The sequence below is a fragment of the Podarcis liolepis genome, assembly GCF_965112155.1.
Source record: "Podarcis liolepis genome assembly, chromosome: 11".
In the NCBI taxonomy this organism is placed as follows: Eukaryota; Metazoa; Chordata; class Lepidosauria; order Squamata; family Lacertidae; genus Podarcis; species Podarcis liolepis.
Window position 1 is genome coordinate 6299805 of NC_139565.1, and position 7019 is coordinate 6306823.

A 7019-nucleotide genomic window follows, 5' to 3' on the forward strand; every position below is an offset into this window, starting at 1 on the left:
TACACTAATGCTCAAAGCATGGGAAATAAACAAGATGAGCTTGAGCTCTTGGTACAGCAAACTAAATATGACATAATAGGCATCACTGAAACCTGGTGGGATAAGTCCCACGATTGGAATGTAATAATGGGGGGATACAATCTATTTCGGAGAAACAGACCAGACAAGAAAGGAGGAGGAGTGGCGTTATATGTCAGGGATGTGTATACCTGTGAAGAGATCCAAGATTTAGAACCTCAAAGCCAAAGTGAGAGCATTTGGGTCAAAATTAAGGGAGAGAAGAATAACAGTGACCTCATTGTGGGAGTTTACTATAGATCCCCAAGCCAATCGGAGGACATAGATGATGCCTTCCTGGAACAGATGGCCAAGCATGCAAAAGGACGGGAGATAGTAGTAATGGGGGACTTCAATTACCCGGATATTTGTTGGATGTCAAACTCAGCCAAGAGCATAAGGTCAAACAGATTCCTCACTGGCCTTGCAGACAACTTCATTGTCCAGAAAGTGGGAGAAGCAACAAGAGGAACAGCCATTTTAGATCTGGTCCTAACCAATGTTGATGACCTGGTTAGTGGGGTAGAAGTGGAAGGATCATTAGGCGCGAGTGATCATGCTCTTCTGAAGTTTACTATACAGCGGAAAGGAGCAGCCAAGCATACTAGGACTCAATTTCTTGACTTTAAGAAAGCCGACTTCATAAAACTTAGGGAAGTGCTGCGTGAGATCCCATGGACAGTAATACTAAAAGGAAAGGGAGTTCATGATGGCTGGGAGTTTGTTAAGAGGGAGATAGTAAAAGCACAACGTCAGGCAGTACCAATGAGACGGAAACATGGAAGGTGCCTAAGGAAGCCAGGGTGGCTATCTAAAGAACTTTTAACTGAGTTAAGATTAAAAAAGGATGTGTACAAAAAATGGAAAAGGGGGGAAACCACCAAAGAGGAATTCAAACAAATAGCCAGCACGTGTAGACACAAAGTCAGAAAAGCTAAAGCACAGAATGAACTCAGGCTTGCTAGAGAGGTTAAAAGCAACAAAAAAGGCTTTTATGGGTATGTCCATAGCAAAAGGAGGAACAAAGAAACAGTGGGGTCACTCAGAGGGGAAGATGGTGAAATGCAAACAGGGGACACAGAAAGGGCTGAACTCCTCAATGCCTTCTTTGCCTCAGTCTTCTCCGATAAAGAAAACAATGCCCGACCTGAAGAATTTGGAGCAAATGATTCAGCAAAGGAAACACAGCCCAGAATAACTAAGGAGATAGTACAAGAATACTTGGCTAGTTTAGATGTATTCAAGTCTCCAGGGCCAGATGAACTGCATCCAAGAGTATTAAAAGAACTGGCAGATGTGATCTCAGAACCACTGGCAGTCATCTTTGAGAATTCCTGGAGAACAGGCGAAGTCCCGGCAGACTGGAGGAGGGCAAACGTTGTCCCTATTTTCAAAAAGGGGAAAAGAGAGGACCCAAATAATTACCGCCCAGTCAGTCTGACATCAATACCAGGAAAGATTCTGGAGCAGATCATTAAGCAAACAGTCTGTGAGCACCTGGAAAGGAATGCTGTGATCACCAATAGTCAGCATGGATTTCTGAAAAATAAGTCATGTCAGACTAACCTGATCTCGTTTTTTGACAGAATTGCAAGCCTGGTAGATGAAGGGAACGCAGTGGATATAGCCTACCTTGATTTCAGTAAGGCATTTGACAAGGTGCCCCATGATATTCTTGTAAAGAAGCTGGTAAAATGCGGTCTTGACTATGCTACCACTCAGTGGATTTGTAACTGGCTGACTGACCGAAGAGTGACTAGTGGGGTGCCACAGGGTTCTGTCTTGGGCCCGGTCTTATTCAACATCTTTATCAACGACTTGGATGATGGACTCAAGAGCATCCTGATCAAATTTGCAGATGACACCAAACTGGGAGGGGTGGCTAACACCCCAGAGGACAGGATCACACTTCAAAACGACCTTGACAGATTAGAGAACTGGGCCAAAACAAACAAGATGAATTTTAACAGGGAGAAATGTAAAGTATTGCACTTGGGCAAAAAAAATGAGAGGCACAAATACAAGATGGGTGACACCTGGCTTGAGAGCAGTACATGTGAAAAGGATCTAGGAGTCTTGGTTGACCACAAACTTGACATGAGCCAACAGTGTGACGCTGCAGCTAAAAAAGCCAATGCAATTCTGGGCTGCATCAATAGGAGTATAGCATCTAGATCAAGGGAAGTAATAGTGCCACTGTATTCTGCTCTGGTCAGACCACCTCACCTGGAGTACTGTGTCCAGTTCTGGGCACCACAATTCAAGAAGGACACTGACAAACTGGAACGTGTCCAGAGGAGGGCAACCAAAATGGTCAAAGGCCTGGAAACGATGCCTTATGAGGAACGGCTAAGGGAGCTGGGCATGTTTAGCCTGGAGAAGAGGAGGTTAAGGGGTGATATGATAGCCATGTTCAAATATATAAAAGGATGTCACATAGAGGAGGGAGAAAGGTTGTTTTCTGCTGCTCCAGAGAAGCGGACACGGAGCAATCGATTCAAACTACAAGAAAGAAGATTCCACCAAAACATTAGGAAGAACTTCCTGACAGTAAGAGCTGTTTGACAGTGGAATTTGCTGCCAAGGAGTGTGGTGGAGTCTCCTTCTCTGGAGGTCTTTAAGCAGAGGCTTGACAACCATATGTCAGGAGTGCTCTGATGGTGTTTCCTGCTTGGCAGGGGGTTGGACTCGATGGCCCTTGTGGTCTCTTCCAACTCTATGATTCTATGATTCTATTCTATGATTCTATGATTCTATGTAGATGATAATGTCAGGGAGAGGATTTTAATCTAGCCTAGCATGACAGTTTAATATCTGTAGGAATGCCCCCCCTCCAGTTAAGATACAGGTTTACCACCTCATTGCTGTCTGTGAGAATTAGACTGCAATCCTATACAGTGGTACCTTGGTTTTACAACAGCTTAATTTATGAAAAACTTGGAAATAGAACGCTGCAAACCCAGAAGTAGGTGTTCCAGTTTGTGAACTTTGCCTTGGAAGCTGAACATGTTGAGAGTGTTCCATTTCTAAATTGAGTCCCCTGCTGCTAATCAGAATCTTCCTGTTGAGTCTGTTGGCTGTTGAGTCCCGAGCACCCACGCAACACAGAGGTGATATTTGGAGCTTTTGCATTTTGTGTTTTTGTTTAAGTCGCTTTTTCATTTTTTTGACCCACTTGTTCTTCCTTTTATGGGACTGACTTGTGACTGTGGCTTGTGACTTCATTTTTGTGACTGTGTGGAACCCAGTTCAGCTACTGATTGATTGATTGTGTGGCTGCAGAAATGGATAAAAGCCCCCCATCCAAACAATGACTATCATCAATGCACGTAAGAACAAAAATTAATTTTAATTTTTATCATCCACAATACTGTCTTATTTATTTTATAGTACAGTGCATTGATTATTGCTTTCATTTTATGGATCAATGGACTCACTAGATAGTAAAATTCTTGTTAAATTGCTGTTTTAGGGGTTGTTTTTAAAAGTCTGGAACAGATTAATCCATTTTGCATTACTTGCTATGGGAAAGCATGCCTTGGTTTTAGAACACTTTTGTTTTGGAGCAGACTTCCAGAACAAGGTAGCACGGTACACATTGGAGCCTCATCGGCGCTACACATTTAAAGCAGTTTCATTTCACTTTAAACAGCCATGGCTTCTTCCCAGAAGTCCAGAACAATACCAGCACATTGCTTACTTAGGCAAGGCAATGTTCAGAGTGCCTCACTCTTGCTGTCTCTTGCAGGGCAGGGATCTGCTTGCTTTCACTGAGGCTTCTCTAATGCATGGGCAGCATGGAGCCAAAGCAATCTAAGCACTTGAGAGGAAACATCATCCCTTGAGCCTGCCGCAGACATGTGCCAAACCTCAAGACCAATGTAAGAATGTTTATTAAAAAATATTTTTAAAGCAGTAATAGCGCCCATTATAGTGGGGCGAATATGAAGCTGCTGTCCCAGTAACAGCATTGCAGCAGCTTAGCTGAATAGCATTGGGTTGGAGCAGGGCAAAATAATAATAATAATAATAATAATAATAATAATAATAATAATAATAATAATAATAATTTATTTATATCCCTCCCTCCCCAGCTGAAGCTGGGCTCAGAGCCGCTAACAACAGTAAAAATTACACAGTTTTCATAAAATCACAATCAATGAATTGAAATACATTCTAAAATCAATTCATTCTAAAATTAATTCAAAATCAAATTAATGGCAACCATTGGGCTGGAGTGCTATGAGGATTACAGAAGGAGGGGGTCAGACTGCGCCTTGGCCAAAGGCCTGGTGGAACAACTCTGTCTTGCAGGCCCTGCGGAAAGATGTCAAGTCCTGCAGGGCCCTAGTCTCTTGTGACAGAGCGTTCCACCAGATCGGAGCCACGGCCGAAAAAGCCCTGGCTCTGGTTGAGGCCAGCCTAACTGCCCTGTGGCCCGGGATCTCCAAGATGTTTTTATTTGAAGACTGTAAGATCCTCTGTGGGACATACCAGGAGAGACGGTCCCGTAGGTACGAGGGTCCTAGGCCATGAAGGCCAGGCCTATATAGGATTGCCAGATTGACTTCAGCAGTGCACACACACACACACACACCCCAGCCCTCACCTCACCCCTCACAGCCTCACACCAGCATAGTCCAGATAAGCTGTAGCGATGGCAGTGTCAGGAGTGTGGTTCCATGGCTCTGCTCCACTCCACTGAAGGCTACTTTGAAAAAGCAAACGAACACTAAAGGTCTGATGAGGTTATACAAGTTGGGTCACCTCAAAAGTAAGGCAGAATGTAGGATCCTCAGTGTTTGGGACTGAATGAATAAAGGCACTGCATTGTAAGCCACACCTACACCATGCATTCAAAGCACTTCTCCCAAGGAATTCTGGGAAGTGGCTACCGAAGCTGCCCACCCTAACAGGAATAGAATGGATCTTTCTAACAGAAGGATTGGCTGAAACATTATGCTACCTATCACCAAATGGAATAAGTTTTATGTCTCTGGAAAACATCTGAGGAAGACAGAAGTTCCACAGGAACATAATCTCTCATCACAATGCTGTGGTGGTGGGAAAACATGCGCTAGATGCTGGATTCTCACATAGGTAAAAGGAGCCATGGGGTGGGGCTGTGGCTGAAAGAGAGTCACTGAATTCATTTGAATTAATGTGGTGCTCTGAGTGTATACGAGACAAAATGAATGCAAATAACAGGCCAGTGTCACGTGTTATATAGAGATAATTATTTTGTACATGTTTTCTGTACCAATTAAATATGCTTATCTCACAGGAGTTATTCTGTGCTATCGAGCCACTTTCACAATACTCAAATCTGGCTCAACATTCTCTTTCTCAGATATGGCAGCAGAAACACTCTCATTGTAATGCAGAACACAGGTCCTTAATGTGTACTTTGCAGGGAGGGGAATATACACGCAACATTTACGCAGAGAATTTAAGAGCAGTCAAAGCGAGAAAAAATGATACTTCTGGCCAGAGTTGGGCTTCCATTCCTGCACTCCTCTAATGTTCCTGGACACCCTTGGCAGATGATTGTAAATTTAATCATATCCACAAAGATTTACCATGCAAAACTGCATTTAGGAAACAGTTACTCTGTTGTATGCTTTAGGTAGCTGATATGCAGCTAGCGGCATATTTTGAAGAGGCACCCATCCCAACTGATGGAAGCAAGGGAGGAAGCTGGAGGAAACATGAGGACATTCTAACAGCTTGCATAGAACATCTTCTATATTCAACTAACCCAGACTCAACAAGTGAGAGTATAAATTGCATGGCTTCAGCTACCACTGATTTTAGTACAGAACATTTGTGCAAGATAAGTATCAGAATAAGGGCCATTCTGAGTTTATATGCAGCAAGTTGTAACCAATGGTATCCCTGCACTCATGGAGGACTCTTGAATGCAGTGGTTCCCATGAATGGAAAGGGATTAAGAGCTTTTGTCTCCCATGCCACCACTCATGGTGTTCCAAAGTGTCTTCCGATCCTCTGGAGCAGACTGGGGTGTGTGTGTGCATTGGGCTGTGAAAGGAAGGGGAATCAGCAAAAAGAAATCACATCCTCTCATGGATCAAAGAGCCCTCCATCTGTGAATGAGACCCAACATGCGAAAGGGAAGACCTCAACACATCACCCAAGTCTGCTGTGAAAGGTTGGGAGAGAACCCGCCAGAGCAAATTTGGAGGAGAAGTTGGAGGGGAAAGAACAGAAACTGGAAGTTGTGTTGCACAAGTGGATTTCCATTTGTCACTTTTCATTTTTAAAAGGTACTGTAATTCCAAGTGACGTTGAAATAAAGTTGTAAGTTCCAGCTAATAAAATAGAAGATCAAAAGATAGGATTAATTTTGTCGGGGAGACTGTATCTTAGATGAAGTTGGAATGCTTCAAAAACAAAATCGGGGGGCGGGGAGAGAGATCTGGTCTTTCGTCATAAATTTGTTCTGGTGTAAATTCTACCAGTCATGCATTCCTCCCTCGCTTCTTTTATGCTACATATTAAAGTTTAATTAACAGCAGTGGCACAGTGTTGGTGCCTAGAGGCTGGCATTCTCATTAAGCACTGCCCTCAGATAACTTCCCCCACCACGTATTGCATCAGTGCATCAGAGTTCCCATAAGATTGCAGAATGTGTTTCCAGGGTGTTCTGATGGAGGCTGAAGATATGAGGAAGATTTATATATCTATGTATAGAGGAATCTGAAAGCAATTAAGGCATTTGGGAATATTGTATTTCAGGAATCTGTTGCATTACAAGAATATTCGGGTGTGAGAATCTAAATTATTCCTGTGTGATTTACTGGGAATCTGAAATATTTTTGAAGAAGTGCACAGTCAGAACATCAGTAGTTCATCAGCAACAGTGATGTTTACATATGTATGTATGCTTTCAGAATTCCATCCTGCTTTTTTCCACTGTGCAAACTCAACAGGGATAACAGCCT